Consider the following 21,577-nt stretch of genomic DNA (forward strand, 5'->3'; position numbering starts at 1 on the left):
TAGGGAAACCCACGAAACTGGATGTACTCAGAGCACATAGTGATTTATGTCACAGCATAATCACCACCTGACGTGATAAGCAGGCGCTGGCTTGACTCAGTCTTTATTTGTGCACACCTTCCTGATGATCTGGAGTTTCAAAAGAAACCTCTCCACATGCAGATGGTTTCCCAGCCATGTTACACAGGAGGAAAGGTTTTTGCCTTCTCCCCCACGCTGGCATTCTGTCTTGTGAGGCAGACCAAGACCTCAGACACAACACACAGACATTTGTGCTAAACTGGTGTCCTCCCTGACCAAGACACAGATGTGCTTCCACTAAAATTACTGGGCTTCTCGAAAAATCTGTGGCCTCCAACTTTTAATAATTGAAAATATTTACGAGCAGAAAATAAAGTGCACTTACCCAAGTGATAACGATTTTAAATAAAAAAAAGACTGCTTCAGTTACTACCTTGTTTCCTCAATTTCTACACACACTTTTAAAATTGCAACAATTTTAAAACCTTTCTCCTCCAAAGCTGCTGCCTTTAGCACTCAAGTTGCTGTATTATTTAAGTGCTGGGGTTCAGAGTTGTCCAGCAGTAGCAAGGAACTGCATCTACCTTCAGTGGTTCCCAAGATAGCAGCTGTTACGCTTGAACTGAAGCAGGAAGAGCAGCAGCAATAAAAAGGAAAGGAACTTAAGGACAGGTATGTTCCACCTTGCAAATATACAATGGTTACGTGACAATAGCACCACATTTCTTTTCCTAAACTTTCCATTAATTAAAGCCTACTTGTTTTAGTCTGGCTTAATAGGCTACTGGACCTTGAAATAATGTACTTGTATTCCTTGCTCTGCTTTTGCCTCCTCCAGCATAAAGCAGAATTACCCTCGTAATTTTTCAGGCCAGAGTAATTTTCCAACTCTGTTGCTGATCTAGGTACCATGTACAGCTCAGGACAGTGCTGACCTTCAGGTTTTTGTCCAAATATTCCAACAAGCCCTTTTAACAATATGGCAAGAGCCTGCAAGAGTCAGACAAGTGCCCTGGATGCATATTGCCCTTCCTGCACACATCCTTACAGAGGGCTCCTCCCACCTGCTCCAGAAGAGCCTTTCAGGGATTTCTGCCTAAAGCACAAATCATCTACCCTGATATTCACAGGACAATTCAGCACCTGATGCTGAGCTGTGTCATGCTGATGCTTTAATGGGACTCTATCCATGTACTACATCCCTCAAATTCCACAGAGATTTTTAAATGATTAGCTATAGCTAAGGCCACATACGTTGTTTTTAATAGCAAACGTGTGTTTTACAGACCAGGCTGCATCTCATCAATAATTCCTTGGTGCCACACTCCCAGAAAGACAGCAGTCAGCCCAGCATGACAGTCTTAAATAAAGCAGGGTGTTACAAGGTGTAAGGCAGCAATCCACACATTTGCTGTCAAAGAATCACAGCATTTTAGCTTCTGGAAGAAGCAGATTGACATTGTTTTATCAAGGAAAATCACAGACTGGAAAAACTAACTAGAAACCACCTTGCCCTAAAAAAAATTAATTGTTAGCTATTGTCTTTTGTAGAGAGGTTATGTCTAGGATTGAAATGGAAACAGGATCATGCCTCAGAGGTCAGAACAAGCTCTCATTTTTTTTACACAGCATCTAGTAAAAGGAAGCTGGGGATGAACTTTGTCTGCACACAGCCACACAGAGATTTAAACAGGAAAAAAAACCTCAAATCCATGCACTTATATAAAAGGCTTTGGGTAGTTTCATTTTCTATTCAGCTGGAAAGGGAGTGAACCAGCACGCACACACACATTTTTAATCACCCTCGTGCTGACAGCAGCCAGTCACTACTTCTGTTATCAGAACCCCACAGCTTGCACTTCCAGGTTGTGAAGAGCTAAGGAAGAGGGTATAAAATCTCCTCTGATTAAAAAAACACAGTGATATCATCTAGTATAACACACAAATGCTACAGATTTGAAGTTTGGCCTCACCAGGACGTTACTCATTCAGTGGAGAGCGAGGGGAAAATAATCCATAAACATACAAACAAATAGTAAGGATTTCCTAAGATTAGCGGGTAACCTCGATCACTCTTATTTTCTCTAAGCCCATCAGTCACCCTCTGGGAAAAACAAGCATGGCAGGCCAGTCTGTGCATGCAGAAACTTAGAGTTTGCAACAGATGCCAGTTGTTAAAGAGACAGAGAGGAAAGAGAGAAGCTGTGCTTATGCTCAACTCACCAGTGATCACTTGTGCAAATGCCACGTGCCTGGGCTTAAAACTTCAGCTTGGGTAGATGCTGTTCCTGCCACTGCTTAATTCAGCTGGCTGGCATCTCTCCAGAGGTGCTCAGAAGGCAGCTGCCCAACAGGACAAATCACTGAAAACCAGAAAAGAAATAGGTTCAGCTTTGCAATTCCACTGCACATTATGCAATGAATTCAACTTGCTAATTCCCAACTTCTTAAAATATGATTTCCCTCAGTGCATGACAGGGAGAAATACAGTTCTGGTTAGAGTTCATCCACTACTGTCAGCGTGAATTTCCTAAATACCAGTAATACCAAAAAGAATTCCTATGTACAGCTAACAGGACTCACGGTCAGGAAAACTGGAGAGCCGCCACCACCCTAAAACCCTTCAAATTTTGTCACCCCTCAATTTTGAATCTGACATTCAAGAGTTAGTCCTTTTCTATTTCATTTCTTTATTCATATCCGAGACATTATTCTTACTTAGTTGTAATACAAGTCACTTCCAGCTTCATAGCTGCACTATTCCAGGTACTGAGCAGTGTGGACACAGTATTGCTGCTAGCAAGAATTTCTCTTGCTTCTTTCTAAGCCCGTGGGATACTTTCCTCTCTCACGAAGAGATTAGCAGAAGTTCTGTAAACTATGAACACCTGCAACCTTGCAGAGCTTTGTTTATAGTACAGTAGAAAAATATTTTGATAATGGATGTTTTAGGATTTTAGCCAATCACCCCAAGGGGTGGCTGATCCTTTGACCAATTAGACTATGAAGAAAATAGTCTATAAAAGAGTTTGTAAAATAATTAAATAAATCAATCTTGCTGCACAATTCCTGCCTGCTGGATCTTCTCTCCTCCCTATGGCTGCAGGATACAGTAATAGAGCAGTTCTTCAAATTTTAGCAAACCTGACCAATTTACAGTGGAATTTTCTTATGAGTTACCCTCTTTAGGCCTTCATTTTGACATTATCCCAATTCTGTGACTTCTGTGAGAGGTTCCATTTCCTCTCCCTTACAGGGCCAGCCCCCCAAGTGATGTTTTGCACTTTATCCACTAAATCCAATTAAAAATAATTTAGAAGTACAGATCAATTTGATATAGCAACAGAACTAGAAAGAAGCAGTAACAAGTCAACTCAGTAACAGCACAAGTGACAATAGGTCAATTCAGCCAATCTGAATTGATCCTGTAGTTCAACATTAATATAGAAAGGAAATAGTATACTGAGCTAGTTTTTGTACTAAGCCTTATCAAGCTGCTGACTAGTATGACCAGATTCTAGTGGTGGTTTATCTATTAATCACCTAATTCTGTCAAAAATGTAACATTTTAATATCTGAAGGGGAGATAGACAATTAATGTTTTTTTCTGACCAGGAAACAGAAGAAAGGACAACACACGGGCACAACACTTTAGGGCAGGTTGCCATTCATGACCCTCAGCCTTGCCCAGCTCAGTGACCTGGGGTAAGACTCTCTACCCTTCCATGCCCACTTCATTCCCTTCAAAACAAGGATGAAGTTCAAGAAAGATAAGGAGCTACTGGAGAGGGTCCAGCAGAGGGACATAAAGATGATGAGGGGTCTGGAGTGTCTCTCTCAAGAGGAGACTAGGGGAGCTGGGCCTGGTTAGTCCAGGGAAGATAAGACTGAGGGGGGATCTCATTAATGCATATAAATATCTCAAAGTGGTGCCAAGAGGATGGTGCCAGGCTCTTTTCAGTGGTGCCCAGTGACAGGACAAGGAGCAGTGGCCATAAACTAAAAGACAGAAGTTCCACCTTAGCGTAAGGAAGAACTTCTTTACACCGAGGGTGGCAGAGCACTGGAACAGCTGCCCAGGGAGGTTGTGGACATACAACCCAACTGTTCTTGTGTAACCCGCTCTAGGTGACCCTGCCTTATGTGTGATTCGGTAAGAAAGGGGAAAAAAAAAGGACAGGCTACTCCTCTTTTCTTTTCCAGTAGTAACTTAGGATCTCAGTAGCTTCTTACACAGAAATTAGTTCTTCTCACCAGAATGGAAGACAAAAGAATTCTGCTAAGAAAAGGAAGTAGCAAACACTAGCATACTCATTGTTTCCAAGCTCCTTATCTCTGAAATTTGTTACAGGTTTTGGGATTCTCATCTGAAAGCCAGTGTAAAACAGAAAAGGACAAAACAGATTTCACTGGTGAGTTTCTGAGCTCCTCCTTGCTAATGTGATTGCTCTGTTTGCTGCCCTGGACATGAACACAGTTAATGAATAATGACTGTGCAAACAAAAAATCAGACAATGATGGGAGGGGGAGGGAAAGGCGAAATGATTGTGTGGGAGGCTTGGATTGGATTCGGCAACAATTAGAAAAATTGATGCCCTTTTAAATATAGGAAAAGGCTTTTCTGGTAAGATAAGATGGACATGACATTTAAATCCAAGAGTAAAGTATTTTGAATGTATGGAAATAGAAAGTTCAAAAGGTTGGGGTTCTTCATTGTGTTTTCCTTTTATGTTAAAAAACATAGCTCTCAAAACTTACATCCAAATGTGTGTGTAAACCTTCAGCTCCCTTCAAAGCTGTTACAGGACAGATTTGTTTTGTTTTTCTCAACTCTCTGGAAGTATTACTTACTACATGTAGCACTGCCTCCTACAAGGTACAAGACATCTTTGATTTTCCTCCTAGTAAGAGCCCAAGACAGTAGAAGTTACAGTCACTTGAACAATCAGTCCAATAACCTACTAACATCACTTAAGATCTTCCCCTAACTGGTTCCACCGAGTGTATTATCAAAAGAGGGCACCAGAGATTGCTCCCTGTTTGATTAAGGTTGCACAGTGCATATTTCCTTCTCTGCTGTTATTTACAATTCCGGCAGTTCCTGCCAGATTCTCACATGTGAGAAATGCCTGCTACAAGCACATGAAATGCATTATCCCAGTACTCCTTTTGTAGCACAGAGTAGCTTAATAACGTCCTTTAAAAAGTTAAAAGGGAGAAGGACATTCCTCTACAAGACTCACACACAATTCCTCAATTACAAAATAAATAAAAACCTCTTGCAGTTTTACTCTGTGCCTCTACAGCTCTTTTTCCTTAACATCATATTTACATGATCATTTCTACAATGAGATACAGCCACTTCTTAATAAGTGCTATTTCATAATCCACATTTACTACCCTAAAATTTCTAATCACCTTTTCTGTTATTCAGTACCTTTCATCAGCAGACCTCAAATAGTGTTTAGAAGATTTAATTGTGTTGAACTACCAACTACCACTGCAGATGTGACTTACAAAGTGAAAGCACAATTATACAAGGCAGGATTTATCCAGGAAATATGGACTGTGATAGTTATTCTTGCAAAATAACAGAGAGATAATTTAAAGTAAGGTATCTACAAAGAATAGTGTCTGTGCCAAGAGACTGTTTGTATTGGTTTTGCAAAGAGCGGACAGAATGTTCTTTTCCAAAGAACCACAAAACAAACTTCCTGAACCAATGTGAGTTTTCTTTTTGCTTGCATTTAATCCAAGTAAATGTGGCCCAGCCAAACGTACTTAATAAGAAGGGAAAAAAAGAATCAATTAATTTGGCACAACCTTGCCTTGAAAAAGTACGGTCACACGCTTCAAAGTGAGTGGAAGTGGTCACCTGAACAGATCTAGAAACACTGCTACTATGTGAAATTGGTAATAATAGTAGGGAAGGGGCTTTTGGACTATTTTTTTAAACCATTTTTTCCACAGCATTATAAGCAGCTTTAATTAACTTTCTTCCTTTTTGTTTTTTTCTGGTTTTAATGCTAGCCTCTTGATGCACACCAGCAAGGTTTGAGGATGTGGAGAAAAGAGAGGCAGTGTGTGGAGATGGTAACGCAGCACACAGGGAAAAGAACTTGAAATTATCACACACCAGTCTATTTAACCTAATATTTTGTTCCTAAATCAGTCATTTATGTAATCAAAAAACAAAAAAAAAAAAAAACCCAGAAACAACTAAAGATATCCAAAACCCACAAAAAACCCCCTCCAAGTTCTGCTCAGCTTTTACCTCCTTTGGCCTTTCAGGAGCTGATGGGTAAGTCCACAGGGAAAAGCCTCTTTGCAAGGCAAAGATAAAAGCATTACTGGTAAAGTCAAGAGAGACAACATATCCTTTAGTGTGATGCATTTGTAATCCCTGTTTTAGAAGTAGTGATGAATTTAAAATTAAAAGACATAACACACATCCTCCACCCTACAGGGAGATACTGAGACCCCCAAAAAGCGCATCCGTGTCTAACTCTGCAGCAGGTCCATTTACACACACATTTGTGAAAGTTTCTTGGCTAACAAAAATGCTCATTTCACAAGATACACAATGCAAGACTGCTTCCAGCATCTCTACAAGTACAGTTATTCCCTGCACCACGGACAGATTTGTCACGTTTGCCACACAAATGCCCATCTCTTCTCTCTCATGGGCTAAGGTGCTGCATCATTTCATCAGAATGCCAGAAGGAAAGGAAGCCTCCACACAACTCATGTACAAGTAGGACACTTAAAAGATTATATTCAACAATATAATTTCAAATTCTGCATGGTAATTCCACTATAGTTATCCTAAAGAGATGAATAAAATACCACCCAAGAGTGGGATGGATATAAAGAGAGACAGAAATCTGATGGGAAGACAATAGAACTGCAAAATGAGTTTCACCTTACTTACACTGATGCAAAGTTTTGAAAATCCAATTTGATGTCTAAAAGTTTTCCATCTTCATTCCCACAGGAGTTCAAAATTCCTGTAGATATTTATTATTATTATTATTATTGCCACCTTTTGAGTGTTTATACTTTCCTTGATTCCGTACATCAATGCCAGACTTGGTTTATTACAGCCAGATACCAGATTTCAGTGCCTATTGTCACAAGCTGTTTCCTTGTTTACTTCTGCATCTTTTCCAGCTTCAGCTTCTTACAGGGTAGACAGTGAAACCTGCTTTTACTTTTAGATTCCTCCTGCCACAATGTTTGGTTTTCAAACTCTGCAAGGATCAGGTTTAATAAATTGAAAATCAATCAGTACTATTTTTATTTTGAAATCAGAGAGAAACTATATTAGTCTCAGGTATTGTAAAAGTTCCTTTCATATATTCAGCTTGGATCCACTTCTGAACCTGAGTGCATTAAAGTTACACTGTCAAATATACTCATATGTAAACCCTTATTCTACCTGCCAGAGGCATATCTTGGTAGAATTCCTACAGTTGTTATTTTTTCAACTGAAGCAAAGAGAGATTATTAATAAAAAAAAGAAAAAACAAAAAAAACTCCAGAGGTTAAGTTCTGCCTTCCTGAAGTCAACACACAGTTGGTCTTGCATTTCAACAGACCTGGGATTCCTTGCTAGCGCTACAAAAGACTAATCTGTCTCTTTAGATACTTGCATGGGGTAAGCAAACAAAACTGAGAACAGGGTATTATTTAGGAAGATTAGATTATTGTCTTCAAATACCACTACAGACTCTGAAAGGATGAGCATAGAGAGCATTGCAATGGGGAACAGACACGGGGTGTTCCTGGCTCCAGATTAAATTCACCACCCACTCCCACAAAGGGACATTGCAAGCTTGGGAGGGCTCTTAAAAACGACATCAACTCCCAGACCTTTGACAAGGACTGATGGAGCTTAAAAGACATGTGGGAAACATCACATGTGGTTACAGAAAAAGCAGTAAGAAAAGTAATTTGGGGTTTGGAAAGGAGCAGGAGAGTGCAAGAAGGGGTTGGTTTCTTACTAGTCACTCCGGAAGGTGAGCAGAAATGCTCAGCCTTTGATTCTCAGGCTTAGCACTTTTGATGGGACTTGAAGAACATTCTAAACACCAATTTCCAGATACTGCCTTGTGGCAAAAACACCCATCATATCCCTGCTCACCCTTTGGATTCCCTCTGCACCACCCAAAGACACTGCTTTTATTTCAGGGGCTTTTTCCATCCTACCACTGGCTTAGAAGGGGAGGTTGTTTGCCACAGGTGCTCAGAGCTGTAGAAAATAAGCTGTGAAAACTAACTGTAATAGGTCTTCTAGTTGACCTTTTTTGTTCAATTTGCCTGTTCAGCAAAGGGGAAAAAAAAACCAAAAAAACCACATGAGATTCCACAGAAACAGGGAAACAGAGAACACGGACTAGTGTAAAACAACATCCACTCTTTGCATATCTCAGCACTAGAGATTACAAAAATGTCCACTGCGCTCAGTAGCAAAGTAACTTAATTTCCCAGCTGCCTGCTATCAAGCCCTTCCTTTGCTGGCCCTCTTGTAAAATGAGAGCTGAAATAATCCAGGCAACTCTCCTGCTGTAGCCTGAAAAGTCAGGCTCTCTTACTTTTTCAGAAAGGCAAAGCACACTATTAAAAATGCCCAGTATTCACGTGAAAATTTAACAAATAAAGAAGCTAGTTTAAAAAAATTGCAAATTTTGCCTTGTGTAAATTTATAATAGCTCATTAGTTGTGTGAGACTTCTAAAGATGTGGAAGAAGGAAGTCAGAAAACAGGGATCTCTTTAAGAAGAAGGATGGGGGAGCAGCACGAAGGAACAGCCAGTAACTCCAGAGTTAAAACTCAGGGCCAAAAGGAGAATGACAGAACATTTGGTTCAGGCTGGTATAAATTTAATACTGTGCACTTATTAGCACACAGATTAGGAACCTGGCCCTCCCTAACACTGGAAAACTCTATCATCAGGAAGATCCTGAATCTTTTCTGTCTATTAAGGAAAGCACGAACTGAAGCAGCCCTTTGAAATCACTTCCTCAAAGGAAAGCACAGGGGTTTTCACATCAATACACCTACAGACGTTCACCACATTACGGCCACTGTGGTCATAAAAGTTATTTTAAGCATGGCCTGTAGTAATAAATTAGTTTTAGTGCCAATAATTTTCTCTTTGTAGCTGGGGAGCAGGAGGAGTTTCTCCATCATGATGTAATCAGAAGTTACTTTGAAGCTGTATCGAAACTTGGATTTATTAAATTTTTATCCCAAGAGTAGACAGAGCACACCATAGACATGGCCTCTGAAACACCTAAAACTTGTATCAGTCTCTTAATTTTTTTCCCCATACTCATTCACATCAAATCCCACTGTTTATAGCCAATTATAAAACCAGACAGTCCTTCAGCAGTACATGCTGTGCTTTCCCTGGGAATCACAAAAGAGCCACAGTATCGAGACATCTGGATGCCAGAATCTTCAGTCCATCTCCCCATCTTCTCAAATGTCATTTCTTACCTATGCCTTTACACTTATCCCCAGTTAGAATCACTGACTAGCTCATCTAGACCCCTGGCATCAGAGCACTGCACTGTTGGTGATGTTTTCCAGTCTCTTCTGATATCGCCCATCAAGGTCAGAAACCTTCTGCTCTAATTCAAAGCAACCTGTTACACAATTCAGAAACTCTGACCTTTTTTCTTCTACTCCATCATTGGTACTGACCACAGTCCTGGGACCTCTCATTATTGACCTCTACTTCATGAATTAATGGTTTATGATAACACAATGAAGCACGATAAAAGCCAAGTTAAATCTACCTGAAAAAAAAATCATTGCAACTAGGAAAAGCAAGGTTGGTAATAGGCTTTATTAGTTAGTAGTGCATGTATGGAAAAAAGGAAAAAAAAAAAAAAAAGACAGCAAACATGTTTTCAGGCCAACTATCAGGTCTAACAAAAAAATTGACATGTTACTTTGAAAAGAAGAATCAAGCACCTAATAGCCTGTCTAGTCTGCAGCAAGGACAAGGCGGCAGCTTCCTCAGGGCCACTCTGTTCCTTCAAAAGAATCTGCAACACTCCCAACAGAGTATAACTACTAATTCCTATTTAAATATACAAACAAACAAGAAAACAACCAAAACAACCTCCCCCCACGAAAACCAGATTCAAACAATAAAACACATTTTTATAATACTGGTCACTACCACCTTACTACCACTTTTAATGTGATTTATTCCCATTGCATCCATGCACATCACCATGGGCAATCCAGTCTGGAGCAGTACTCTGGCCAGGACAGAGCTCAGGACAATCTGAAAGGCAAGGACTTCTAGAGGCCTTGGCCTAGATATTCTCCTCAGATCCTACACGAGAATAACAAAACATGACAGTTCCTTTGCTGTAGGGCAAGGTCCCTCCCTCAGTTTCCTGTAGGTGGTGAAAGGTACCAACGATGGCCAAGTACTCATCAGGAGCCCTACAAAGGTCAACTAGAAAATAATACTCCTTTAATCAATTTCTACCCAGCTACTCCCAAGCCTGAGCTAGGAATCAACTTTCTAAAAGGTTCCACTTCTTTAAAAAACCCAGAAGAACAACAGAAACCACCACTTACATCTATAAAGGTCTTCTAGCTAATGTTTCTTTTATTGAAGTCTATTAAAAAGTAATGCTTTCAGTAATGCCTGGCAGTAATGCCCTTCTGAAGGTTAAGGGTGTACAAAAAGGAAATCCTTATGCTTAAATACCTTCCAACTTTGCTAATTATCTCTCTTCCTCTGTTTTATAATTTTGGAGCAAGGGTGTTCGCCCTTGATCTGATCCCAGATTCTCTTTGACTTCCTTGTATCATCTCATCTGTGCTTTTGACTTACTAATAAGGAGCTGATTCTGCAACATGGCACATGTAAGTACAGAAGTTAATTAATATTCATTGTAGGCCAAGAGCAGGATTTACACCACAAACAAAAGAGCCTAATCCTGGGCTAACAAATCATACAGAAGAACAAACACTAAACACTCAACCTCCCTGCAAACTGGAAAAAAACCCAAAAAATCCCAAAAAAAACCCCCACCATGGTTACATGGATACTTTTCCTTGGCTCTGTATTAACCAGTCTCCATATCTCTCATGTTTCCACACTATTTTTGCCTGGCAAAAATGATCAAACCAGAGTAACTTAAATCAATATTGTTAGACAGCAAAGTGAGAACATTAAAAATTTTTATGACCAAAAGGGACTTTCGTGCATCCCATCCAGAGGAAAAAAAAAAAAAAAAGTAAAAGCCTTTAAGTTTCCCAAGAATGCCTTAAATTTTGTCTTGCTACTAGCAACAAAACGTTTCAATTGTGTTTGGTTTTGTTCACTGCACAGAGTCATTAGCAATGCTGAACACACTCAAAATCCCTCTGAACAAACAATTCCTATCCCAATGTTTCATCATTTTAATCACACCACCAGAATTTTTCTGGGAAAAATAAATAAAATCAGAAATCTGCTCCAACCATTTAAAACAACATTCATTATGTCGTTATTTTATGCATTCAAAGCTACTTTCAGGCTTGCAATTGTGGCCATAAAATACCAATTCATGGTGATGAATGAAAAGATAAAACCTCAAATTGGTAAACAAATACAAGAAAAATGTGAATAAAACACTGATCATTGTAGGCTGAAAGAGGCTATTCCACATCTTTGCATGGGGGAATAAACCTGGGGCCAAATCACAAAACTTAAGATGTGAGGCTATGGAAAACCAAAACACATCTTACACACCAGGCTTAGGGGAAAAAATGGAGAAAGCTCTTGCTGTGTTCAAAGCAGGTTTAATGCAAACCCATGAAGCTCTTAAAAACACTTCTCCTTTCTTCTCTTCCTCACCATCTCTCTCCTTTCACAGAGCAGAAATCTGGCATTATCCCCCACAGAGTAAGACAATTCTGCAGCCTCAGGATCCTGCAGAGGACAACAAATGTATCCTAAACTGAAGCTGCCTGTTTGGCAGGAAGGAAACCAAATTTTTCTGCTACTGGAAACTAGAACACAGCTCAGCTGAAGTGGGTGAAGCTGTGACCAAGCCAGCAGGTGCCCAGTCTTAAGCTCTCACTAAACACACAGACTTGTGAACACACAATGTCCATGCATGTTATGATTTTAGCTAAAAGCTTTAACATTTGTTTCACTGCAATTTATTTGACAATCTATTAAACCACAGCATAAGAAACTGGGGACAACCTTTGTAAGCCTTTTGAAGAAAGCAACAGTTAGCAGCCTAACTGGAAGTTGACCTTTTCCAACTGTTTGCGGGAGATGTGATGAGGTGAGAAACTCTAGAAGTGCCTCCAGTCTGCCAGGTAACCCACTGCATTATTTACATGGCCCAAGCAGTGTCATTTGTCTTGAACTTCAAAACAATTTGTGCACCCTTATTAGAGTTGAATAATAAATCCGCAGTTTCCCCTCTGTTTGCTTGGATGAAATAAAGACTGCTAAAAAAAAGGAAGGATGTACACGGCATAGGAAAAAGAAGAGAGAGAAAACTTTCAATGCATCAAAATCACACTCCAGAGGAAATATTTTCACTTCCCAGGAAGCTCAAAACACTGCTGTCAGTGTCCTGCCATGCCAAAAACACCCCCAAACATTAACCAGCTACTTCAGGTTGCCCACCTAGGACACAAACTTACAAAATATATCAATTATGTCAGTGGATTACACCAAGCACATCCTGTGCAAAGCTTCCTGCAAGCTTCTAGGAATTGTTTCAAAACAAGGTGGATGAAAAAACGGGCCAAAGGAAGTAGTAAATGACAGCTCTTTACAAGAATGTTTCTAGAAGACCAAAGCTAATACTGTCTTTCACAGCCCTAAAACACTGAAAACTAATATAAAGCAAAAACCCCCAAAATATGCTGGTGATGTCTATTTGTACAAAAATTTTCTTATGAGATAAGAAGAGATAAAGAAGAACATTAAATACACTCTTCAGAGTAAGAAATGGAGAGATGTTTTGTTGCTTTACAAGACGGTAATATTAGCCTGATGAAGACAAGAGTTTAAAAAAACCCCTTCTGTTGGATTTAAATCAAAAGAAAAAATTTTCCTCAGAAACAAGAAATAGACCTCAAGATGCAAAACTGGCATCTGTTTTATTAAAATGCAGACATCCTCAGGAGATTAAGTAATTCTGCATGGTCTCACACATCTAAGGATTCCTAGAGCAGGATTTGAATGGAAGATTTAAGTCAACTCCAGAACACAAATGTAAGTGGCTTCCATCTTCATCACTTTTAGCTTTTTCTCTTTTGAGTATATGGAAACATCCACCATAGAAATTTTGTTTCTAGTACTAACATTACTATTAGAGTTGCAAATTTCATCAAAATAATTTACAGGCTTAGCATGACAGGATGGGCTTTATCAAAAGAGCTTTCAAGCTATTGGTCTGAAAAACAATATTCCCATGAAGACAAAAGCACAGCAGTCACCATATTACTGAAGGTCTAACTCCAGCCTAAAAATGAGTAAGTTAAAATGTACTTAGAGAAATCTAAATTTAAAATGTATTTACATTTTAACCAGAAAAAGTAACAGTCTGCTTGTCTAATGACCCTTTCAAGCTTTAAACTCCACAATATTATCTTTTTCTTTTTTTTCCCCCCTGCTATCACAGGCTTAAATTTAATTAAGATTAATTTGATTTACTGATCCTTTAGGAATTGGACAAACATAATTAATACATTAGGCTGAAAATTCAAACTTTTATTAATGGGCTCAGGCAACTCCACAGGGACCCTCAAGTCTTTCAAAAAGTTAATCCTCATGTAAGTGTTGTGGCTTCAAACACTGGGCTTTTCAGTAAGAACATGCAAAACTCTCTCCCCACCCAAAGGAAAACAAAGATATGGTAATTCTCACAAAGAATTAACAGAATAATAGCTGGACATATAGTGAAAAGGTTCTTTGTCTTGAATGGCATAAATGCATCTCCCTGCATAAGAGATGACTGCGTTAACTGGAGCACTGCTTATTCTGTTACACTAAATATTGCCTCAGGACCTCAACGAACCATGACACGGCAAGGCTACGTGCCAATTTATGAGGTTACTTCAGAAGAATGACACTCAGGCCAGCATCTCGAAGCTCTAAATCTTTCCTCGTAGGAAACGAATGTAGATGCAGGATGACTTCGAGTACAGCAGCAGAACCAAGGTAAAGCATTCAGTTTGTGCTTGTCACCTTCTCCTCCAGGCTAAGGCAGCCCCTCCCTGAGAGAGGACACATCCCACCTACAATGCAAAAACTTGTCTGTAGTAGCTGTAAGTTTTATCATCTACAGCATCCATAAATTAAGTCAGTAAAAATTTTGCTTAGTAGTGATGCTGGGCCAGTGGCTTCACAAGATCCCCCTGATACACCCTTGTGAAAGTAGGGAGATTAACACACTCCCTAGCCTCTAGAACAAACAACATTGCAACAAATTCCCTCGGGAAAATCAGGCAGGAAGATGCTGTATTTATAAAAAGGGGAGTTAAAGTCACTTGGCTCCTTTTTTTTTAACCACTCATTATTTATACTGATACTGGCAATCATGGGATGGCTGCAGAAGGGACCAAGAAGGAAAGTTGTCATCACAGTGCTGTCAACATGAAACTGGGAATTTAAATACCACCTCCTGCAGTGAGTTGCAATCCGTGGCAAAGCTTTGTCCCCAGAATGCTACAGATTTTCATGAAACTGCCAGAAATGAAGACTGCATACAGTGGGCAAAATCAAACACAGTGGGCACAGATGGATTGGAAATAGAAATATCTATTACCAACTGCAAAAATGCTGCAGTCACAGGAAAATGAGAACATTATGTTTAACGTTCCTGAGAGAAGTAAAAATGTTTTGCATACAAGGCTTCCTCGGAGACATAACAATTCACAGAATTAAAAACATGACATATTTTTCAGCCTAATTCTTTTCTAGATACTTGAAGTGCAGTTTTCTTTGCACTGCAACCACTCAGTGCTGATACAACAAAGAGCCTGTCAGTCCTGTAAATCATACCTTGAAGTTCCAGTGAGACATGATTATGTGTTTTTCAGGTTACATGTGCACTCTTCTTGACAATATGAAAGCTGGCAGTCCTCTAGCCCGGCAAGAAAATAATTATTTCCCCATATATCAATGCTTAGACAGTTCCTAAAACCCTAACTTCAGCTTGGCATATTGGGGTTTTTTTCGGAAATCTGCAAATCCTTTGTGATTTGACAGCTTCCAGTACTATTTTCACAGTGAACTTCCTTGCAAAACCAGTGCTGAAAATTACATTCCTCTGTCACAACCTAAAGGAGAACTTTTTGCCCCAGCTGAGCACTTCCCAGGGCAAGCACTGGGACACAGCAGCAGACACAGGAGCGCTCTGATCAGCTTGTGCCCAACAAGAAAGAAAAGATTGATATTAAAGTGCCTGTACTTGTTCTTTTTCCTCTTAGAAAGTTGCTACAAGCCCCACATTTCACTGCATTATGTTCCAGCTTAAACAAAACAGCAGGACAAGGAGGGAGTTTGGGCAAATGTTTCCCACTGGATTTGCACGAGGGAAGGCAAATATCTGTGGCCCTGCACAGTTATCCTCAGCCAGTGTCCTGGGGGTATAAACTATACCTGTTCTACCAAACTGCATGGTTATTTGCATTCCAGTCAGGACTGAGATGCAAAGCATCAATAACAGATTTCTAATTATAATTACGTAAAATACCACCCCGCTCCCAAGTATCAAACATCACAAAAGAGAAGAAAGAAAGAACTGTGGTTGTGCACAATAGCTCTCTCCTCCACCTCCAGGAAAGGCAGAAAGTTGACTACAAGCTTTGTTTTTTTAAATACTTTACACTTGCCTCCTCTCCAGGGAGATTTACAGAAGAAACAAATTACCTACGGCTTGCAAGCTGGTAACAGAGCTGGTCTGCAAAAATGTCTCAGCATAAAGGCTCAGGTCACCACCCTAAATTTCTTTGTATCTCTCGCCTTCAGCAAGTTCAACTTGTTTACCAAAACTGGCTCAAAGAACCCCCACCAAGCCCACAAGAACAACAACAAAAAGTAACCCCCAAAATCTATAGAGGAATATTCTCCAAGGGCAAAGAAGAATTGGCAGGATTAGTTGAGAACTAGATTCTCCCCTGTGCTTCTTGGGGAGGGAGGGTGGAGGGTAAGGGGGAAGAATCCCCACCTCACAATATCCTGGCAAATGGAAGATACGGAGTTTTCTACCTCCTGAATCAGGAAATATGGCCTTTTACTCATCAAAAAGTCAAGGAAACCATGAGCAGGCCCCAAAGAAAGATCCACCTGGTCTTTATTTTTTACCCCAAAGGCGCCAGAGCCATCACTCAATGCCACAAACCAACTGATGATGAGAAGTAGGCAATAGGAAGCCAATGGCTGGAACTGAATAAATAGCAAAAAAAATTTACCAAAAAGCCTACAAAAGTTGAATGCAGCAAGCTAGAAGGACTTGGCCATGGTGAGAAAGACCCTTTGAAGATTTTTTGGCAGTCAGTCCGGGCACATCTCAACCACACACGCACATGAAGTACACCAACAACGGAGGTTGCCATCCCCCCAAGCCCCTCTCCAGAATGTGAGCCCTGCTGCTGTCTACAAACAGCTCACAGATGGTGTTAAAGCCCTCAGCCAGACTGAAAAGAAACTCAAACATAATTCAATCCAGCTGCAGGCTCAGGGAGGCACTCGATGTGCTCTGCTCCATTGAGCACTTGGGGGCACCAACAGGGTTGGCTCACTGTCCTGCCACGGAATGAGTGGTAAAAACATCACCCGAAATAAGAGAGAATCTCTTACACAGAAGGAGGAAGAGAGGAGCCATCACATTCCTGCATGCAGGAGATGATCGCTTCTTAAGAAATCTCTTTGGATTAGAGTTTGGCAAAACAAAAAAGCATAAAAATCAAAGAGGAGGGTATTATTCTCACTATATAATGTAAAAATATTTACACAATGGTTCCTTACACTTCATCCCCACAAAGATTTTCTGCTTTCCTTTAAGTCCATATGCAGCCCCTTCTACTCCTGTCATGTTTTTAGGAAGGAGGCAATCAAAAAAGATGTTTGAACTGCCCTGGACAAGGCCCAGCCTGCAGAGCACCACCTCTGAAGGTGAGCTCTTACCTGTGGTGCTTCAGAAGGAAACAATGCCCAGCAGGGCACAGGATGCCAGCTGCTTTATGGGCAAGAGAAAGTGATTTCCAGGAGCCCAAACCCAGCAGTGCAGAGAGCACCAGCACCTGCAGTGACACAGCTGGGTGTCCACGTGTCATGCTCACCTCCTGAAGTGTCCACAGCCTTCCCACAGCCAGGGCAGTGATGCCATGAAGATTTTCTGCCTTTTCTTTTATACCCCTGTTATACCTTTTTACAACTTCTGCATTCTCAGTGCTTTTTGCCAACATTCTTGGACTTGTTTGTCAAGCTCAGAAACTAAACATTTTAGAAGCTTCGTAGCTAGGGATCAGTGTGCCCCAGACCCCAAGGTCCTCTCCAGAACACATTCTGTAAACCAAGATAGAACCATCCAGGGGAAGGCTCCTTGGGGAGGGGGGCTCACTCAAGCCTCTCATTGGGGAATCTTTGAGAGATCTGCTAATGAGTAACTCCTATAATGCTGTACCAGATCTTTTGGGGTGGGCATTGTGGTGTGCATGGAGGTGCATTCCACCTGGCCGTGTGCACCTAAGGATCCTTAAAATAAATACCAAGGTAAAATCCCTTTTCCCCTTCTAACCGTGTTTGACGCTGGATTTTAAGACCAGGAAAAGGCATCAATGGAGACCAACAGCTTGGACCAGGCCCTCCATCAGTGACCATCAGCACATGAGCACAAACCTCTGGAGCAGCATCTTCTTATGCTCACTCAACACAGAAGGAAATCACAGACAGGCTGCAGCAAAGGGAGGCAGAGACAAAAGGAGGGATTCCTTTTCCTCAGTACACCAGAGACGATGTTTTAATGGAGTTCACAGACCCAACACATTTGCGGAGAACTACTAGGAAGTTAAATGAAGTGTGCACACCTAACTCAAGTCCCCAGTGGGATGTACAGTTACCATAGCAACTTTCAAGGTCCAGGACAAACCAGATTTCTGATGCTCCACACCACAACAACTGTGGGAACAACATGGACGAAGAGAACTATTGATACACTGCTATTTTAAGTACCTGAAAAAAACCCCAAAAAACTAAGTAAAAATATTTCACTTAGGATCACAAACCCAATATTTTTTTCTAGGAGGTCAAGAGAAAACCTTGTACACAACAGACATTCAGAAGCAAGAACACAATGAGATGTGAAGGAAAAAAAAGTCGTCATGGAGAACAAGCCCCCATGAGCTTAAAACTGGACATTCAGCACACCTCCATTATGTGAAAGCACATCCTTCAGAAATGTTATTTAGCATGAGAGTTGTAAAACTGTAATGCCTAGTGCAGTACCTCAAAAGCTGATCGGATAAGAGCCTTCTTTGAAATTGGGTCATTAGTTCATACAGGAAATGTGACTTTACTTGGAAGAGATCCTTCACTCACTAATTAGCATTAGTACTGTAGTAAGAGAACATTTCAGTTTTAGTCTGAGCCAGTCTCACCACTGTGCTATAGAAATCAGTTTTGTTAATTGAAGCAGCATTCTCTTGCACAAACACTAAGCTGCAGCCTAATTGCTACAACGGGAATGGCTTTCCTTTATAAGCATTTCTGCAAATGTCCAACTTCGTTATTTATACCTTTTCTTTTAGAAATTTCTCATACTTTTATTCAGCTGGTTCCTCGTTTCCATTTATTCAATGTTCAAACCTGATGTGAAGAGTTTCTATTAATTATTCAGAAGCATCCTCGTTTTACTGATGGACGAACTTGGATACTATTTCTTTAAATATGATTGCAGTACTGAAGTGTAACACCAGCAAAAAAGCTGGCAAAATCTGCCTTCCTTTGGGATAAATGGAAAAAATTATGTCTTGTTACCGTCACAGAAAACTGATGTTCCTGTAAATTATGAATCATTGAATATTTTGTTGTGCTTTTAATTTTTTTTTTTTTTTCAAGGAATCGTAATGGCACTTTTTTCTTCAGGAAGTTTAAGGGTTGCAAAACTTCCTTTTCCTTGCACTATCATTATTTGTCAAGGAAAAGCCTCCAAGCTGTTGCATGGGAGGTTGAGAGAACTGTAAGCTTGCTTTAAAAAGGCTGGTCTTTAGGCAGAGAGCAACAAGTCTTAGTTTGTTTCAGAGAAATAAATGGGTTATTCAGAGGCAGCATTGAAGTCACAAATCCATTTGTAAAATCTGGTCTGTCCTAACCATTCCCATCACCTTGAAAGTCACCTTTGCACTCTCTATTGGGTTCAGACTGGTGAATTTCTGCTGCAAACTGAACTCTATTAAAGAAAAAAGAAAAAAGCTTAATTGAGATTAATTCATAACTAGGCTGTTTCAATTCTATTTATGAGTTTCAGGGTGTATCAATTTCAGTGCTCTATAGTTCTCTACAGGTTGCAGAAATGTTAACCTGTGACACAACTATGTGACAGATCAGAATCAAGACACATCTACAACTTGCTGAGAGAAGGGGAGAGCTTAAAAAAAAAAAAAAATTGAAAATCACCCTTTGTCAGGTCAGTTTTACAGTTTCTGAAATGCCAGTTGTACATTTTAGCACACCACTGGTCTCAAATGGTGAGGCCACTGTCAATCAAAGACTCCCATCACAAGCAAGCTCTGGGCTTGTGTTGAGGCATGGAAGGGAGAGAAGAAGTAGGGGAAGATAATCTCTGCACTGGGAATACACTCAGATATAATGAAGTGGAAAAACAATGAAGAAATTACAACATACAGGATCACCCACTACAGCCTTGTAAAACAAGCAGCATCAGTGCTGTGTTGAGGGCCAGTTACAGCTCGAGGCACCCAGGGACTCAGTTTGTCTTTCTGCTCTTTTGGCTCACAGCCCTTTCAGATGAGAAAAGTGGCAATGTGTCAGCAGTGCTCACGTGTCCTGAAGGCTTCAGGTCCTTTAAAGATAGATGGAAGGTCATGGCCTTCATTCCCCAGGTCTGTATTTTTAAGAAGCATTTTGCATACCTTCGGTGTACGTGTGGACTCTCAAGAGCCATTGCAGAAGCTTGGCTTTGAGGCAAGCTTTGCAACTGCTCTCTTAAAAGTCTTAATTTCTCAAGAGCTCATTCCCCCTCCCCAAAAGGAGGATTCCCAACTTTGGTTCTTCTTGAGAGAAAAATTTAGCGTCTTCTGCAGGATAATCTTCAGCTAAAGCATCGGATCCTCCCATTAAACCTTGATCTTAAAGCGCACTATTTTCCTGAATCACCAAAAAATGCCACAACCTGCCTGTAGCAGCCTGTAGGCAAAGCTCCCAAAGTCTCTTTGAGCTGCAAGGCAGCTCTCACCCCTCGCTGTCCAAGCTCTCCTCACTACAGTCACCTCCTCCTTTCCTCATGGGAACAACATTTAAATTCGAATGCTGGTGCCTCATGTTTCATCCCCGGCAGATGAACCAGCATATCCATTTCTAGCACTAATAAGTTTAAATGAGTAGTGACAGTTTCCAGTCATGCAGAAACATAGGCAGACTCAGATGTCATTCTCAAAATGGTAACTGATTTGAGAGGGAGCATCGCAGTCAAATTGCCAGAATAGACCTCTGCTTTTAAATGACTCATTAAAATCCAGGGCAAATCAAAGGTCCTGATAGCACAAGGATTATTAGAAATAAAAGCAACCCACCATATTTAATGTGTTAGTCAAGATGTTAGAGTCCTCAAGAAGATAAAGCAATTTTTGTTTCAAATGAAAGTACTTATCTTTGTGAGAAAAGACAACTTATTATTAATTCAAGACAAACTCACAGTACTGGAGGTGAGCCAGTTTATTGTTTTCACAAGACTTAGCAGACTGAACCGAGATAAAAGAAGAATCCCAGGGCTTTGCAAAAGAGGGATAAAAGTTACAAGCTCTGATTTCCTAAGTGGCAGCACTGATATTCCCCACTCCAGACCTCTGTTTGGTACCACTGTCTTAGGCTCACCAGGTATCATCACCGGGGATTGAATTATCAGGGGTTGTTGGGGTAGTAGTTTTGGCTTTTGCTGTGTAGTAGCTGGCAGCGAGGTCTGCAGCCAGCACAAAAGATCTGGAGACTGTAAAAATATATGGAAACAAATCCTCCATCCATGAAGTGGATGCTACGAAAAACACAGAGGTCACCAGGAAGAAAATTAGAGATGTTAATTAAATTTCCCATTTAGCTGTTAGCCTTTGCTGGGGTAAGTCTAGCTGAAGAACTGAGTGCAAACAAACTGAAGAGCCTCATGGCTGGACACCCTGGAAGCTGTCCTCTCGATCTGAAACTTCGATCCTGAAGTTTTTAGTAGAGATGAAGTGAGCCTCCACATCCCCATTCTGCTCATTTCCCAGTCTGCAGCTCCCACTTCTTCATCTCCATTTAGCACTGCTAACACATCCACCTCTACAATGCCAGTACTCA

At 40.5% G+C, this 21,577-nt stretch overlaps 1 protein-coding gene across 3 annotated transcripts in view; it reads right to left on the reverse strand.

The window, feature by feature from the left end:
- EPS8 (epidermal growth factor receptor pathway substrate 8) overlaps nucleotides 1-21,577 on the reverse strand; it is a 127,554-nt gene that overhangs the window by 92,330 nt on the left and 13,647 nt on the right. For all 3 annotated transcript variants that reach the window (XM_048302506.1, XM_048302508.1, XM_048302505.1), the window contains exon 2: nucleotides 2,245-2,384. The gene's annotated coding sequence lies outside the window, so the exon portion shown is untranslated. The remainder of the gene's footprint in view (nucleotides 1-2,244; nucleotides 2,385-21,577) is intronic.

The sequence above is a fragment of the Corvus hawaiiensis genome, chromosome 4 (assembly GCF_020740725.1).
Source record: "Corvus hawaiiensis isolate bCorHaw1 chromosome 4, bCorHaw1.pri.cur, whole genome shotgun sequence".
Lineage (NCBI taxonomy): Eukaryota > Metazoa > Chordata > Aves > Passeriformes > Corvidae > Corvus > Corvus hawaiiensis.